The sequence below is a fragment of the Pipra filicauda genome, unplaced genomic scaffold (assembly GCF_003945595.2).
Source record: "Pipra filicauda isolate LSUMZ 115617 unplaced genomic scaffold, ASM394559v2 scaffold109_size3271384_pilon, whole genome shotgun sequence".
Taxonomy (NCBI): Eukaryota; Metazoa; Chordata; class Aves; order Passeriformes; family Pipridae; genus Pipra; species Pipra filicauda.
In genome coordinates, this window is record NW_024103540.1 from 906272 (window position 1) to 924730 (window position 18459).

The window sequence follows — 18459 nt, forward strand, 5'->3', positions numbered from 1 at the left end:
TCTGTAACAGTCCCATCCCATCAGACACAGCAGACATTGTCAGGGAACCTTCTGTTTAATCTTGTTATTAAGCAAACATTTCCCTAAGTTTGCATAAGCAGTCGCCCAGCCATGGCTTCCACATAGTCCTTTAATAACTAACAGGGTGTGGTAATTAAATTTCTTCATCCTTCTCTTCTGACTACCAAAGAGAAATTTATTCTTCGGTCAACTTCTTACTTGCTTTGTTTCTTCACTTCCTTTGTTCTGTGCAGATCAGGGAGTTCATAGATGTCTTTTTAGTGCAAAAAGTGTCTGGGGGATGATTCTTGGAGCCCAATCCCCTAAAGAAACAAGGCCTGTGTGATCATACTCAGCCTATTCCAACATTCAGCACCAATAACATGGGACCTCATTGGCCATTTCACTTCTTGTGGAAGAGAGACAGAGGACCCCAGTCTTCCAGCTTCCTAACAATTTTATGAAAATGGATGGCTGGGGGGAGGAAAGAAAGCCTACTGCTACCTTCTACTATCAAGGCATTTGTTAATTTAGAAGATGTATGCTAAGATTCAAATATCAAAATATAAAAAAAATTTAGATTTATTCGGAGTCAAGATGAGCAACTCACTTTTTGCATGTGTGTGTTTTTTAAGTAAGGCCACTGAAACTGTGAAAGAATGCTTCATAGAGATGATCAGTAATGTTCATTGAACATTAGATTGAAGGCTGAGACTTAACAGTTGTCCTGTGCATTAGTTCAATTTTCACTCCTTCTCAGCATTTATGGGATTGGAGAATGTGCCAAAAAGTATTTTGCTCTATGAAGAAGTACAATAAACTTGGGCCTTACAATGTCTGTGTTGCTGGGAAAATATGGTTTTCTATTTTTTAAGCATATGTTTTTGCAGTCTTATAGACTCTGTTCCTGATTGTTGATTTTCTTAGGACAGGAGTAGCTGCAGCCTTGTCTAGTTTAGGGCATGGACAGATGTTTTGTTTCAGATCCAGATGTGCAGAGGAAGGAGGTGTTCCTTCCACAGCCACATGGGTCCTTCTAGCTGCTCCAAACTGACCTGTCACTGGGATGTTTTTATAAGTGCTCCCTAATTCATATTAACCACAATTAGGTATGTTATTTTAAGCAGTTTAAAATCCTGATCTGAGATATGGCAGCTGACTTTGCCTCACCTGAGTTAGCAGTACTCCCATAAACTCTTCTGTTAGCACATCTGAAGAGTGGTGAGGAACTTCTGCAGTAGTTAATCCTGTCCGCTGGCTCTGCTAAGCATACAAGAAATCACCTCCACATAGCCTGGAGGCCTCCTGACAATTCACAATCATGTGGCATCATGGGCAAGACCTCTGCCTGCACAAAAGGTAAATGAATACCAACTGGGGATTTGAATATCTAAGCTTAGCAAATAGAAAGAAAAAGACTGACTCATGTGCTTTTACAAACTAATGCCAGCGAGCAGAATCCCATTTTAAATAAGACCACAAGAGAAAATGGTTTCTTGTGCTGGGAAAAATTGTACAGAGACGGAAACGGTATTTGAAGAACTGCGTAGTGGTTTGGGGCACTAAGAAGATCTACTATGAGTGTGGAAAAAAGTCCTCATCAAGTATACACTGGAGTTTTTAAGAAGAAAATGTGCTGGGAATACAGCTTGGACTGTGAATGGCATGAGAAGATATTTAGGGAACCCTAGCCCTGTGTGTGGTAGGAAAGCCTAAGAGAAATGAGCAAGAAATCCACGAGCAATGGAATCAGTGAAGCCTGGTTTCCAATGGATTTGTGCCTCATGCAAGTTTTTCCCCTGGCCTGTATGGTCTTTGTCCTATATGGATTGTCAGATGCCTGGTAAGAATGGGGCTTTTTCTATATCCTTTCTGATGGCTGGAGGCACCATCTGGATCTCCTCTTCTTCCCAGCTGGCTTACTGCTTCCACTAAATCTGGGACAATTTTGTGTCTTGAAACCTGTGATTCACTTCCAAATTCATTTGAAAATCAGATACTGGATTCAAAAGTTACTGGAAGAGGAAGTGAAGACAGCGGAATAGGCACTCATACACTAAATATGATGACAAAGGCCTTTCTTCCTTAGGAAATCAGAACAGTTGGAGAAGGCACTTCCTTCAGATTTGGTGATTCCAGCACTGGCAAGATCGCCTCAGACTGGGGCACAGAAAGGGTAAATGGGAGCAGCACTAAAGCCTGTTTTCATGTTGCAGACCTGTTCCATAGAGAGCTGAGGTATAGATTCACAACACTGTACTCTTGTTGTGGGTTTGTTGGCATTTATTTGAAACTCGGTTATTTATTAGGTGAAAATATGCATAGTTAGCATTTCAAGTCTTGGTCTAAATCTGTATGTAGATGACTTTTTTTTAACTGTTTCTTACACCAGTGTTACTGATATGGTTAATTTTGCTTAACCTCTTAGTCATTCCAAAATTATGTGTATTTTTCTAGGAGGGAGCTGCAGTGGGGATGAATGAGAAAACAAAATCCAGTAACAGATGCACAAAGCAACCTACCTGAACGTGTAGGTCAAGTTTAATAGGTACATTTTGTGAACCAGAGCAATTTTCTGTAGTTGATATCAACATCTTCATCTTTGATCTTCACCTCAGTAGGTCTGAACTCCATTGTTTTGCTAACGCTTTGGTTGACTTGAAAAATAATCCTCTTTTGACTATTTGAGAACCTGTAGCTGAAATATCTGGTAGTGGCCTAGGGAAAAAAAAACACACATAAATGAAAAATAAAAGAGGAAACTATCTGACTAACTGTTTGGAATAAACAGCTGTGCACTTGTCCCCTCTGTCTCTGAAAACTTCATTTAGCTCCAGGCATAGGTTTAAATAAACTACCTCATGTTTACTAGCACCAGCTAAAAATGTATTCTGTAGAGAGATTATACACAGTGTATACCTTGTGTCAGACTTTGTAAGAAAGAAAGGTCGGTTTCATGTAGATTATATCATTGCATGTGAAAAAAATATACATTTTGACTGCACAAAACAAAGTGCTTTATCTAAGTGCTTATCCAAGTGCAAACGTTTTTTCCCCAAATACAAAATAACTGTTGAGATAGCTAGGGTGGAAGAATCTGTATAGAGAGGTGTGATAAAAAGACTTCTTTGCCTCAATGGAAGAATGTACCATTCAGTAGGGTTTGTAACAGAATAATATTTTAGTTAAACAAACTGTAACTTGTGCTTCTGGAAAGTAATAAAGCTTCTACAAGAACTGTATGTAGACTAGATCCTAGGAAATGTTGTCTAACAGCACAGCTCTTATCCTGGGATAAGTTCCTTTTAAATCTGAGGAAGTTAACTCCTATTCCCCATTTTTATTTTATTTCTTATATTACTCTATGAGATAGCAGGCTTCCTTATTTAATTCCTGCCTTCCAAGCCTTATTTTTCCAATTTTAACAAGCAACGAGCTTGCAGGGCATGAGCCTTCTTTCAAGAGGCGCAGTTTATAATACCGAACAATCCCGAGTTAGTGAGATTAGGATTCCCCTCTGTAAGGAATTCAGGGTGGTGTCAAACCTGCCAAATGACTTTCACAACACTCTGACCCAAGTGGTGTGACCTGGGTATTTGAATGACTCCTGCCTGAGCAGTGCTGGTGGTGGTGTAAACTAGCACAGGTAACCTGACTGTCCAGATCTGTGCTTGCATAAGCTTAGCCAACACCTGAATCAACTGCAGGGCCAAGAAAAGCTGTAGTGGTGGGGTTTCAGGCTACTCAGACCATTTTCCTGCACTGAACATTGTATTTGCCAGCAGGTTAGAACTGAGCCTTGTGAGCCATCTGTGAGTTGCTGGGTATGTATGGAAAATAAGAGCTGTCTTCCAATCCAGTGCTTCCTTTAGATATCATGAAGGTTAAGTGCCTTCTTTCTGTTAATATCAACAATTTATGTACTAACTACTAAGTGAATCTAAATGAATAGTTTGGGGTGATCTTTGTACTTAGCCCAGTATGCAAGTAAGATGGTTCTCTTGATTCTGGGAGAGGAAGAGGTCTGTTTGTGCAACCTTGGCGGCAGACATGGGTATGTGTTCCTGGTTGCAGAAGGGGCAAATGTTTAAGAAAGCTGGAGACTGGGAGACTGCTTGTGAGAAGTATTACTACATGTTCATTCTAGCCTGAATAGTCTTCCTTTGACACTATGTATTGGAAGTGTCTGTATCATGGAAAACAAGATTTAACCACAAAGGCTGTGTAGAGTGTGACCCTGGTGCCCCAGAGCACAGATCATACCCACAGCAGCCATGATCTTCCTCTTAACATACTCAGTGTAAGTCAGAGCATCTTGGGTCACATTTTCCAGTACCACTTTCAGTGTTCCTTGGGTAGTATTTTTAATATTATCAGCTGAAAAATAACTGTTGCTCAAGAGCATTTCACCGATTTCATTGGCAAATATCTAAGCAAATCTTAAAGGTGAAGCTCATGATCAGGACAGTCTTTCATTTAATTTCTTTTTCCTTTCCTCCCACCTACATTTTTTCACCCTTGAAGATGGCAAAGCCTTGTATATGGAGACTTTTACTCACTGATCTCATGCCCTGAATTATGACCTCTTCATTCCAGACCAATTTTTCTGGTAGTCATTTATCAGTACCTCTGCTAGATATGGGGATAGTAAAGTTAACAAAAAGCATGTAGTTTAACTTCTAGAACCCAGGGTAAAAATGTAGTGTCAAAGCATGGAAAGTCTGGGGTTTTCCTAATGAAAATGAATAAACTGCATTATCGAGACAGTAAAGAGGAAGTCCCACGATGGTATTGTACACAGCTTTGCTTTTTTTATTACACAACTTCACTTTCTTATTGACGAGAAGTAATTGATAAAGTAAAATGAATCACACCCTAAAATTCCAGTCAGCTTCTCTCAGCAAATAAGGAGAAACAGGCAATTCAGAAGAAAATTCATTCCCTCAGTCTTTGATACCCATTTCAGGATGGAGGGAAGAACTCATCCCTCAGGAGGAGGACAGGATGCTGTCTTGTATGTGCAGCTATCATTGCTTAGCTTTCAAATTAATACCATTATAACAACCTTCTCCAACCTGTTTTTGTGACTGGAAACAAATGAAAATGCAGTCAATATTTGCAAATGCAAAGTTCTGCAGCAATGTAAGTAATTCTGCTGTATTCCACCCTGCTCCACAGAGCAGCAGAGAAGGTTCTTTAATTTACCCACTAAGAACAAAGTGCTGACTTGGCTCTGTGCTTCTTGGAAACCGTCTTTGCTCTGCTATTTCCTGTTATTTTCTCAAGGTTTGTGTTTCAGATGCGAACGGGGACCTGCTCAAAATCTCTTTACGTTTGTAGCGGTGTGACAAGGTTCCTTGGACAGATGGGTGTTGCTTGCAGGTAAACAGGGAATGAAGAGCGAAAGCACGGCAGAAAGTTTTCCCGTTTCAGTTCTGAGGCTTTGCTGCTTCACCGCCAGCACACCCTGGTGAGCAGCCGCGTCCACCTCTGACCTTGCTTGACACGTTCAGCAGAGGCTGCTAAATCTCGTTTCCTCAGACTTCCAGCACTTCGCATGATTGTTCCTCCTTCCCGTCCGAGACACGGCCCCTCGGTGAGCCGGTTCGTGCTCGCTGTTGTCGCGTTGGCAGCGGCGCTCGGCAGCTCCTGTCACCCAGCTCTGCTGCAGTGTGACATCGGGAGCTGTCTGCGGGCCAGGCAGCGCTGCAGGACAAGCAGGAACTTCTGAACGCTCCTGGCTGCATTGACAGATGATTAAATTTAAAGACGATGCATTGCCACTGCGTTTGTTTGAATGACTGTGGTGCTTTGGTGTCTGCTAGTGTTGGTTGACAGGGTAATTTATAGAGTTTTTGTTTGTGTGTCTTGTGAGAAGGGAATATATCGCTGCAGTGACACCTCACCTATGTTGGTGGCCTTATTTTTGGATGCCAAGGTGAATAAAGTGCTGTCAGAATCTGCAGATGACCTGGCAGAAACTTAATGATTGTCCTTAAAACCATTTGTACTTTCTGTTTTGTGACCTTGGCAGATCAGCGATTGGGAAATTTTTTCACATGCTGTCTGCACCTGCCAGCTTTGCCATGCAGCAATAGGTCATTTCCTTTCCAAACATGACTGGCTTCTGGTATCAGTGGGAAATTGGCAGCTCTTATATGAAAGCAGTATGATTCCAGTTTCCTCTTTTGGTGAGATAGGAAAGGATTCCTTATTGTTATGGGCCCAGAGCCCTATCAGAGCTCTCTTCCCCACTTAACTGCTTTTTCAGTCACTCAAAAACAGTTTGTCAATACTATACAGCATCATCTATTGTACTGCCTTTGAGATTGCCCCAAGTCCATTTTTTTTCCCAGTATCATGGGCTTAATTCTAAACAGAACTGCAAAACCTAAAGTGAAAATATTTCTATCTTCTTCTGTCTGTTGGTCTTTCTTCCTCATTTCTGTGAAAGAACAAGAGAGGGCAGAATAAAGTGTCTACCTGGTGGTAGGGCTTAAGAAACGACACAGAATTGAAGCGTACTTTTCTCCCTATTTCTTTGTCATATCAAAAAGTTGATGTGAAGTGGCACTCATGGTGCTTTCAGTTCTCAAGAAAAGACAGAAAGCTGTTGCAATGACTTCTTTGTAAGGGGTGTTTAAATCAGCCGACAGGGAATCAGTAGTGTTGGGCAATTGCCTCACATCCAGCCTGAAGCATCACCTTTGCAAAGATCTACAAAGGAGTTACGTTGCTGACAGTGAGGTGGGGAATTTTGTTTCCACTCTTAACAGCGTAAAGCAGCTGCATTGGCTTTACAGGTGATTAAAAGGATTGCTCTCTCTGAAAGTCAGGGTAAATTGTTAGTACACCCAATGTGTGTCTTTTTCTTCCTGCACTTACTGGAGATGAAAATAAAATCGTGGTTTTGTCTGTGCTTTCGTGTGGCATTATTAATGAAACAGGTAATCCCATTTGTCTTAAAATCAAGGCAATGATCTCTTGTGTTCTGTCCATCTGTTCCAGACACCAACAGCATGTTCATCACCATGGTATTGGAACAGTCTGGTACACAAATAGCAATCAGCAGTTATTAACATAATATTATTACTTGGTCCATAAAGCTTAATATTAGCTGAGATACCAGACATCACACATTGCGAGACAGTTTCTCAGATGATGTACTTTGTTCTGCCAGAATATGATAACATTCTGTATTAAAATCAGTAAAAGGATGCTTTTTTTGTTTGTTTGTTTCATGCAACAAAAATTGCCAGCACAATATACATATATAAAAATTTTCTCTTTACATCCAGTAATTTACAATCCATCACTATCTATTTGTAGAACAGCATTCTTTAGAAAACAAAAGGGTTTTTTTTTTTTATTTTTTATATGCATTAGATCAAATCAAACCACTGAAAGTTCCCCTTTCCTTCCTTTCTCCCCCAGCTGCTGATGTAGACTGATACAGGAGTGGGTCTTTACATGCAGAAGACCCTTTATCTCAAACTTGACCTAGACAAGTTTAAGTCTGTTCAGCATGTGACCTCCTTCTGTGGTGTTGAAGGGGTGGCATGTGACTGCAGCCCACAAGGAAGTCCCTCAGAACATCCTGAACACCCACAAAATTTGGATGTTTCGTACTTGTCCTTATTCCCCTTCATACATCTCATTTATACATGTTCAGAAGTCCAACTTCAAACATCTCCTTTTTGTTTGGTCACTTTTTGCTATTATATAACTTAAAGATTTATTTTTTTTCGGAGTTGAACAGCTGTACTTTTAAAATCACTGGTATTTAAATTGCTGGTTAAAATGAGTAGGTTCCTCCTGAGTGGCATATTTGTGCCTATCAGGTTAAATGAGTAGCCCTTCTATATCTCATTCTTCTTCCCTTCTTAATCAGAATATATTCCTGGGAGACCTATTTTGTAAGCCTGTCTACAGAGACTTCTACACAGCAGCAAGATGGAGCCTTTTCATCTTGAAGCTTCAGAGTTACCGTGTAGCAACTATGAAACAGAAGTGAAACCAAGGCATTACGGGGCCCCAGTTTTTATACACGGCTTTTGCTTGCTTTAGAAGGCAAATTGCTGCTAAATTAACATTTCTGTAAGCATTATGGTGCCCACACAAGTGCTGCTCTAATGAAAGGGGACGTCTTTATCTGAGCTGGTTGTGGTGATGTTGGGAGGGACGAGCAGGTTGTGTCAGCCATTATTATTCTTTTAGTGAACATGAAACTTAACTGGTACCGGCGATACTGGTTCTGTCTCCTTTTTTATATCAATAGCTTTTTTTTTTTTAAAAAAAGAAAGCTTAACTACAATTATGCCTACTATTAATAATCAACTATTAACTATTACAATAAACTGATTAAAAATGCAAATAGATTGTTAAGAACGTTGTTGTCAAGTGGGCTGTATATGTGTGGGCGGGTCATCCATTGGGATGGAAAGGCCAACAGGATTCTAGCTGTAAAAACAGAGGATCATCCCCTACAGGTCAGCTCTGCCTTGAACGCTTTTTGTGTTCAAAACTAATAAAATGAATAAAATTAATAAAAATGAGCTTTTGGCTCAGCTGTGGGAAGGAGTCCAAAGTCCTGGGTGACTTTCATACATGTCTAGATACAATGAAGGGCAAAGTGCAGCATTTTTATCCTGTCATTCCCCTGTTATCACTCTCAGTTATTAAGCAAGTGGTGGGTATTAAGATAAAGCTTGCCTGAAACATTTAATAGACATTATCTATTAGACTGCATGTGCCCCGTTTTATTTCTTTCAGGGTCTGTCCCTCACTGGATGCCAGACTGTCCTTCGGGATATAGCCCAGTGAGCAGGAGAAAAGTGTTTGAATTTGGTAAAATGGCCATAAACATAAAGGTATAGTTGGAACTTTCTTGGAATACTCTCCCCTGCCTTCCTATCATAGGCCAGTATCTTGGTTCTCTGCAGCCAGTTGCTTTGGAGAAACGTTATGGAGAAGAATAATGAGTCGTTTCTGACTCAGTTTAATGGCTTTATCAGGACTGAAAAAGCTTTGGCTGGACGAAGTGCTGTACCCACGGTTCATTTCATGTAGCTCTCTCTGTCGTGTGCAGTGACTGCCCACCAAAAGAAAATGAAGATGCATTGCTTCAGCTTTCATAAGGACGATCCGTGGCAGGTTTTGTCGTATCCCTGAACAGAAAGTGGTTCCAGAGGCCATCAGTTTTCTCTGCTCCCGTGTCCGCAACGTACATTGCAACAGTACATGTTGTCACTGCACAGTTTCCCCGTGTCCTCTCAGTTTTAGATAGGCTGCATCCTCCTCAGTAATCTTTGAGGTTTATGACATGGAGCATAAAATGTAACCACTAAAATAGGGCGGATGGTTATTTTGCACAATTTTGAACAACTACTCAAAGTGGGAATGGGGAAGAATGTCTGACCTCATAGTTCTGTAGAACTGGGTGCCTTTCAAAATAGATGCTCAGAGTGGGGTGCTCATTCAATTCACCAAGTGTTAAATTTGACACACTCTAGGAAAGATGAGGCAGACTATTTCGAATTATGAGGAGGGCTGGGATCTCTGATATTGTTAATTATGTGGTGATGAAAAGCACAGTAGTCCATTGTTCTTTCTGAACTACAGTACTAGAACAAAAAAAGCAATGAAAAATCATCACTGAGGAAGCTGCCACCTTTGTTCCCTTGTGTGCTGTATCTCTTCCATGGGGATATCCCATGGACACCAAATAGGAAAGCAAATGTAGTTGTCCTGATTATTTTTTTCTTCAAACCCATCACACATAATAAGCCTCTGTGGCCTTCTGCCCCACACAACTTTCTGATGCTCTTGATTTAGGTATGATGTTACTGTGCCTTTTGAACCATGTATTTTAGCAGATTTTGTATTTAAACACAAAAACCCAACTATGGAAAGCATATTACATGGGGCAATATTATGTTAAATAACAGCCAAATTTGAATAGTTAATCTCATGTATTCAAAATGTCACCCTTTTTTTGCATGGTACAAAGGGAACCTCATTAGTTAATGTACACAGGCAATGCATGCAGCATGTAGGGAGAGACTGCATTTAACTATGAATTATTAGATCCTTGAATAGTTTTCTTTTCTTAAGATAAAAGAGGCAAATAATTTGAGTACCGTATCTCAAATAATATTATTTGTAATTGTTTCTCACAATAGCCAACGTAATGTAAATAGGTTTTTTAATTTCTTAATGGTGAATTTATAGCTCCTGAAATTATATATTTGTTCTCTCCTTTTGCTTGCTTTTAGAAAGAAACTGGAGCTGCTTCATCAGTGCCATATCATACTGTGGTTGGCCACATGAAGAGGATCATATTGATGAATTAGTGCAATGACCCTCCCAGACATGGAAGGATACCTCTCACAAGAAAATCCATAGGTGACTAATAGGTGGTCAATAGTCTTTGAGATCTGGGAGAAACATTTTGGTGTATCTGGAAATCAATCTAGATCTGCCACTGTGGATATTTAGTCTTAATTCATGCTTTTCTACCACATTTCAGAATGTGTCCTGTGTCTGAACACCTTTGCTTTCTTGTTTGTTTGTTTTTTACGTTTGTCAGTCACTACACTACTTAGAATCAATTTAACACCCTTCCCTTGTGTGGAGTGGTTCCAGGGAGTGATGATTGCAGGATTAGCCTGCTGGTAATTAAATGTTGCTGCCTCTTAGCTTGAAAATGAAACAGCTCTATGGAATTTAGGAGTTTCTTGCTTTATTTAGGTTGTTATGTGTCTAAATAGTATGGATAGGTGTACCAAGTCAGTGCAGACACAGTGCGATCTTAAAAAAATAAATTAAAAATGCAAAAAGAGAAGAGAAAGAAGGAGAGAAAGACAGAGAAGGAAAAGAACAAGAAACTATGGGAAGGAAAACAAGTTCACTCAGCTCATTAAGATTTCGAATTGCATGGAAAATTTTCCAGACTTAGCTGAATCCTGAGTGTAATTTCCTAATTTTGGCTTCATACAATCCAGACAGAGTTTCATGTCGGGACTCATTTTCACTCGCAGATGGGTCTTCAAAATTTGCAGGTGGTAAGTTGTGTAAAATAGGTCGTGTTGCCTGTTTGTTGAAGCCTGGAGGTATCCCTGTTCCAGTAAAGCAAGGGCTGGGTTCCTTACCATTTGTGGACTAAAGAACCCACTGAATGCTTGCTTCTCATATTGGCTTTACCACTATGAAGAGTTATATCTCCTGAATTCACTGACTAATGTTTTAAGCAGAATTAAGCCTTTTTTAATTTTATTTTTTCTTAAAATCTGCTATCAAAAATCACAGTATTCCACCATTCAAAGACAGTTCTTTGCTTCTTCAAAGACTTGTTAAACTGATGTGTACCATCCTCCTTACAGGACTGTAGTGGTGTAACCTCATATGATACAAATGATGAGCTTCTATTTGAAATAATAGGGATGATGCCTAATCCTGGACAGTTCTGTCTGGCCTGTGTTAGGGTAAAGATCAAGGCATTTGACTGTCATAATTGAACCACAGCCTGAGCTTTTTACCTTGAGCTTTTGTTACATTTAAGGATTCATGCTGAATAACAATAATAAAAGATGAATCCCATCTGGTTTTCTGTTGATTGTTAGTTTAATTTAGTCTATGACTACTCAAAGTTTAGCCTGCCAGCCAAGGAAGGTATGCAGTTATCAACATTACTGATAGGATAAACCAATTATGGAAGCTTATTTTCAAATCTCCCCAAATCCCATAATACTTAACAAAGTAAAACCCTTGAGTTGAAATGTACCTGTTAACAGAAAGATACAACATCAAATAGAGGCTTCATTTAGAGCTTTGGGCAGACTAAATGGCCTTGTTGCCTGCCTTTTTTCTTTCCTCTGTTGCCATTTTTAGGCATGAAATATAGCAGGAAACTGAGAAGAAACTATGGACAAGCGCAGAGTTGTAAGAAAGACTTTTGATAGTTGTCAGAAAGAGTTCTGTGCTTGCAAAGCTGTGGAGGCCGAAGCCCTGAACAGTATGTGCTGTGTTTTGAGGGTCTGGTTAGTGCTGCGTCTTTGAGCTGTAACAGTTATTTCTCAAACAGTGTCTAACCATTGCCTTGGCAGGACTCCAGATTAATCCTGTGGGGAGAGGAAAGTGCCTGTGGAGCTTGGCAAAAGTTGCTTGTTCTTTCCTCCTGAAGATATGTGTTTGTTCCTGGGTAGTGTGGGAGGTGACTCCTCCTTTCTCTCTGCATTTGTAGCCACCATGGAAACAGATAATCCCAGAAGATGGTTTAATATGCAATTGCAGACCCAAATGTCATTATATAGGTCTGAGACTCTCTCTCCTGACACTTAATTGGACATGCATGTGCAAACAGTTTAACAAGCCTGCTAATGAATGCCCCAAACCAAGTTAGATGGAGCTTCTAGGGAATGAACAGGGTGAGAAAAAAATGCCAAGGGCCAAGAAAGACAAAAAAAGCACAAAGAATAGTTGAGAAAGACATTCAAAATTTGGATCGTGACAAGTGTAAAATGTTATTGTCGATGTCAGGCCATGAAACAAGAGGGACATTCTGTTGTTGAATCACGTGTTTCAGGCCCCTGTAAGTGTGCAATACACAAAGTATGTGCCAGGCAGGTGTGTAAACAGGGTGAGCAAACAGAGGAGGATCGTGAACAAAGAAAAATTGAGAAGAAAGTTTTTGAAGATGGAAGAGGTCACAAGAGAGGCTGGTGGCACAAAAGCTGGTGTGGAAGAAAAAGGGTGTGACAATAGAAGGAAAGCTAAAAGAAAGTACAGCCACTGATTTGATTTGCTGTTTTTCATTAGAAATGTATCCTTTTGCCACATGAAGAAGATACAAGCTTTTCAGCTTACCGGGGTGAAACTCTCTTCCAGAACTCTGGTATCAAAGCCACCTACAAAACCCAATAAAGCAACCTTCAGTATTAAATCAATGTCAGTGTTAAATAACATCCGGTGCCAAGCAGGGAGATGCCAGCCCAGCTGCATGAATGGGTGCCAGAGCATTTATATGATAATTGGTATGATGAATCAAACTCTTAAGCAAGCAGATACCTAAGCAAAGAGCAGAGCGGCCAAATTCCATGGAGCACTACCCTGCTATCTCCCCTGTTGCAAAATGCATGAGTCAGAGGTAGGAGATAGCCCTGGGCAGGACCTGCAGGGAGTACTCTGATCCCCTCTTGAGCAAAGCTGATGTTTCTGGGCCCTTTTCAGGTGTGCTTTCCAGCAGGACTCTGCCCCAGTGTCTATGGGGCATTCTACCAAGCTCTGCTGCAGCAAGGAAGGGTTCGTTTGCTAGAAGGAAATGAGTGCTGCGAGCAGGACATCAGGAGAGGGCAACCTCAAAGTCCAACCCCATGTTGTGGTGAGAGTTTGAGTGGCCATTATAAAAACAAACAGGTTGGATCCTCAGCTGGCACAGAGACACACGGGAGCTCAGTGTATGAGCTCGGGTTCTGTCCCCTCTATCTCTCGTGGCACTGAAGATTATGACTGAAAAGATGCCCAGAAGATAGCAGATGAAGTGAAGTGTACTGAGTTCACCAGCAAACTTAAGTAAAAGCCTGAGATGCTTAATTTATCCTTGGAATCATTTTAGTGGTGAGCTTTTTTTACCTTTCTTGCGGATGCTGTCATAAATGGTCTGTGGGAACGGTGGAATTGTCATATCTGGACGTTTTCAAGAACGCCATTATTGACATCAAAATTGATGCAGCTGAAGCAGAGGAACTGACTGGATCATCTCTTGGAGTCTCTTCCAACCTTCTTTTTTTTCCATGATTTTAGCAGGTGCATTCAGTTGCTGTCCTAAGCTGGCAATGTTACCCTGCTTCCATGAGGCTCGTGTCCCAGAAGCCACAACTCCCACAACCCTCTGCTTTCTCCATAGCTACTCACACAATACAAAATGTGGTATTGTCAGTTTTGCAAAATATAGCGAAATCATGATCTGAACCATGGCAACAGTGTAAAGTAAAAAAAGGAAAGATACCAAAGTTAATAGGTAATCAGCTTATTACAGTGTTTCATGTCTTTCTCAACATAATTTTCTACTTCAAATTTGGGTGACAGTTGCCAGAAAAACTTCCACATGCTCACGGCAGTACTCAAGTAAACTGGGCCTGAGGAAAGGAGGCAGAACAAGGTGCTAGATCTCTTTCTAGGAGTTTCCCAAAAGAGATTTAGCTCACTGGAGTTGGACATCTGCTCTCCCAGCATCCTGCTATTGCTTCACATCCCCTGAGTGCTTTTGATACCTCACCCTGCCTGCACCTCTTGTCTTCTGCCTGTGATTGGAACCAATGTGAAAGCTCTGGCTCCATTCCCCTCACTGTAGGATGTGACAGCACAGGCCAGATGTCCAGCAAAACCAAGAGGTAGAGCTGGACATCAGCTGTTTCCTGGTGATTCACAGACCAATAAATTTCACTGCACTTCTGTAAGAAGCAGTGAGTGGTAGTGGACCAGCACTTTTAAATGGTCCCAAAATACCGTTTTCCTCTCCATTACTATTTTTCTGACATTAGACTACACCTGAGTATGGGTTCATTTGTTCTTTCCCTTCCAACAGTACCACAGATCCATCAGCAACTTACTTCTCCCTTGCCCTTTACTTCCTAAATCAAGAATGAATAGGAAGAATTTGCTGACACCACTTTAGGTGTGCTGCCAACACATCCAAAATGGATTGGTTATATTGTCTAAAAACCACCGGTAGCTGACAAGTCCTGCAGAGAGATTATATACATGGGAGGACTGTGAGCAAGACGAGAGAAACACACTGCTATTGATAAGCTAAAATCAGTGTTTGTTCCCCAGCACTCCCAGTATCAAAACAGCCAATTGCAATGTTGTGCCTTCCTGGTGCCTGACCTTCTTGGCTAGACTGTTGTGCATCTATCAGCCTGTGAGCTTCCCACTCCATGGATCAGACACTGAGAAGGGGGAGGGGAAGTGAAGGGCAGAAGGCGGCAAGAGGGCAAATAAATACCTATATTATTTTTTTTTCTGATTTTATACATAGTCTAGGGAAAAGGACCCAGCAGGGGGCAAATGGTATCTGAACACTGCTGTGCTAACGTGACAGCTTTATGGGGAGGCAGTTCTGGGTCAGAAGCCTGATTCCTCCTACCTTTGGTTCAAGAACTGTTACACAGGGGGAAAAAAAGACATTTTCAGGGTAAAACTGTGGTAGAGTGGTAGAGAGCAGACCTGACACCTTCCTTCACCCTGTGACTGTGTGATATGGTTATATAGCTAAGAAATATGGACCATCTCATATAAAGTAAGGGCAGAAGAGGAAGGTAGAATGAATCCTGCTTTCTGCAGACTTCAATCCACACAGGGGACATCACCCCAGTCCCACTGGCAGAGCAGGCATGGGGGCTCTGTACTGCACTGCAAAACCTGAGCTGTAACATTCCTCCCCCCATCATCTGTGCTGTTTCTCCTCCTTCCTTTCCCCTCTGACACCTGACTGTAGCCACTGCAGCTTGCTTTCGCCCTCCCTCCCATCCTCTGCTCTCCTGTCCCCTCGTTTCCCAAAACCTTCTCTGGCGCACGCCTTTTGTGGCCTGGGGAGGAGAGAGATGGGAGCAGGGGAGGGCAGATTACCTGAGTGGAACCAGGAACCAAGCAGAGTTCAACCTCAGAAACACGAGTTAGTGGGTCAGGTCACTGCCCCAGGGTGGATGGGACAGGGGAAGGTGGTTACATGTCATGTGCTCATGGCTTTCCCTTGGCTGCTCTAGTAAAGCACTGTAGCCCAAGCTGAAGGAAATTCTGCAGCTAACAGGATAAAATCAAACTCTATTTTCACAGGCAGAATTCAGCCCTGAGGGTACACAATGTTTCCCTAACTGGCATCTGATATTGCCCTTTGCATTACGCTCCTGATAGTGAGAGAAGAGCAAGGCCTCTCTGACCATCCAGCAGTTCATGGTGTACAAGACAAACTGTGAATAACCCCTGAAGGCAGGAGGAGAGACAGGACAGAATGTGATACACAGGTTATAAACCATTGCTGAGATCCCAGCTAGATAGCAGGCAGGGGTCTCCAGCTGAGCCTGTTCATCCAGTTAAACACGTGCATGCACTCAGCTGCAGGTGACATCAGGGCAGCAGGTGACCTCAGCCTGAGCATGGGCAGCAGAAAAACCTCCCTGCACCTCCCCACAGAGCTGGGGTGAGACTTGCTTTTCATACTTACCCCTTAGCCAGGGGTTGCTATGACTGCCACCCTGCCAGTGCAGTCACACAGATTAAATATGCTCGTCTCAGACACAGACACATTTCTCTGAGATGAAACAGCATCCCAAACTCTTATTAACCTGTGCCCTACTTCAGAAGTAAATCTAATTTGTGGGTTCATAGTTAGCTGGTGTTGGTTTGTCCCTGTGTCTACTCTGACTTTGCTGGGTACATTTAGGCAGTGCCATATGTGGCAGAGCCTCTTATGTATTTGTGGCCTGTGAGCATTATTCCTGACAACAGAATAAGGAATTGGGGTGGTTGGAGCTTTTTGTTTCACTGAGAAAGAGAAAAGTAAAAGCACAAATGTTAAAAATGTCCCTGCAAAACCAATTTTTGTACTCAGCAGAGAATTAAGTGCTGCCTGCTAAATGAAGTTTGTCATCTGGGATATTCCTGCACATCTGGTCACCTTCCATAGAGTGCCTTGAGAGTTGTGCTGTACAGAGAGGAGAGAGTCTCAGAGGATTCACTGGATTTCTGATGGCAAACATCAAACAAAATGGGTATTGTTTCACAAGTGCACAAAGTAATAGAGAAAGGGAAGTGGAAACTTTGGCGATGGCCACCACAGAAGCAGCAAGTACAGCAAGGTATGTGGTAGATTCATCTGCAGATTATGTTACCTAACAAGCAAGGAGGGAAAGCAAAGGAAACCCAAACCCTTGGTAACCAGTGCTCAGCATTGCCAATTACACCCAGCACAGTTTATTGACTTTTTGTGAGGAACTGAACGTAACTAAAACCACAAAGATGTGAGGAGCATGAGTGACTTCTCTTGGTCTTACTGTGGGGAGAAAAAGGACAAGTCTGCAATTTCAGTTCCTCTGGGGCTTCAGCTCTACTCTGTTGCTGTCCAAGGGAAAGACTCCCATTCACACTGGTTATTTTGATAGTCCCTGGCTGTACTTACACTCCTGGAAGTCAGGATTGTGAACACAGCATCTAAAGCTTCCCAGCTTGTAAACTGAGTCCTACACACACTTCCCTGCACAGGATGTTTCAGTGATCTTGCAATACACTTGGAGATTGTTCCTCCTGTCCTTTGAGCCTGTTGGAAGATAAACTTTGGTCAGTGTATTATACTATGCCCTTTGTAATGAAATAATGTCAGATAATATGTGTTTAGTGGGGATTTAAATTCCTGAGCTCATTACAAGGAGCTGTTAAGACTTGTAAGGTTTAGCAGTGCCCTGTGTGTGAGTCTGGAATGATGTGCAGCGTTGCAGTCCTGTGCCCTCTGTGATGCTGTGGAATCAGCTGGGGCCTAGGAATAAACCTGGGAACATCAACAACTAAAGTGCCAGCAATACAATCTGATGTTGAGTGAGAATTTGCTATAAGTGGTTGACCAGAAAACCACACTCCTGTACTGCAAATTCTTCCAGCTGTAACAGGTTGTTTGCTCTGAGATCCCAAGCATGGGACAGTCCCTCCACGCCCAGCAGCAAAAAGAGCGTGGAAATATTTACTGTTCCCGAAGAATGCTGTGAAATGCGAGCTAACTAGCGCTGAAAAAAAGCCTTTGATAAAAGATGCAACGGCAGTGTAAAAAAGCATTGTGACTTACTAATGCCCGTGGAGAACAGAGGCCTGACAGAGGCTGGAGAAGTCCCTGTGCTGCTCCAGGTGCTGCTGAGCTGCCACCCCTGCTCTTCCCAGTTTTAGTGCAAGGTCTCCAGTTCTACCCCCACCAGACACGGAGATAAGTGGTAAAACAAGCAGCAGAGCGGGTTCTCCCCTTCCTCCCTCCACCTGCCGGCCTGTCCGCATTCCCAAGGAACATTCCCGACGTGCGATGTCCCTGCCCTGTCCCTCCCACCACCCCCCGGCCCCGGGGCCTTGGTGGGACACTGGGAACCCCATCGGGGCGTGGGGGTCAGACCCGGGCGGGGGTCGGAATCGCCTGGTCACCGCCTGGCGTGGAGGGAAGGGAACCACCGGGAGAAATAAGGTAACCACAGGAGGAAAGGGAACCACCGGGCCGCGCTGGGGGGTACCGGGCCCAGAGGGACGGAGGAAGGGACGGAGGAAGGGATGGAGGAAGACATGGAGAAACGGATGGATCCCGGGAGGGATGGAAGGATGGAGCCCGCCACGGGACCAGGGATGCGCCCCGGACTCTGCCCCGGGATAACTCTCGGGTGCGGCCCCGCGAGGCCCCGCCCCCCGCGCGCGAAGGCCCCGCCCCCGCCC

The 18459-nt window shown here is 42.6% G+C and overlaps 2 long non-coding RNA genes across 3 annotated transcripts; one reads left to right on the forward strand and one right to left on the reverse strand.

Moving 5' to 3' along the window:
* Positions 1–4802: 4802 nt before the first annotated feature.
* Positions 4803–18387, reverse strand: LOC120323211. Of its 2 annotated transcripts, XR_005563462.1 has the most exons (3): positions 17834–18387; positions 12865–17314; positions 4803–5741 (listed from the first exon to the last, which is right to left on the reverse strand). It is a non-coding gene; the product is annotated as an uncharacterized LOC120323211 (long non-coding RNA). The 2 variants fall into 2 exon arrangements; XR_005563463.1 differs by lacking the exon at positions 4803–5741 and having other exon boundaries at positions 10725–17314.
* On the forward strand, positions 8756–11598 carry LOC120323214. Its single transcript, XR_005563466.1, has 2 exons — positions 8756–8870; positions 10275–11598. It is a non-coding gene; the product is annotated as an uncharacterized LOC120323214 (long non-coding RNA).
* Positions 18388–18459: the final 72 nt, after the last annotated feature.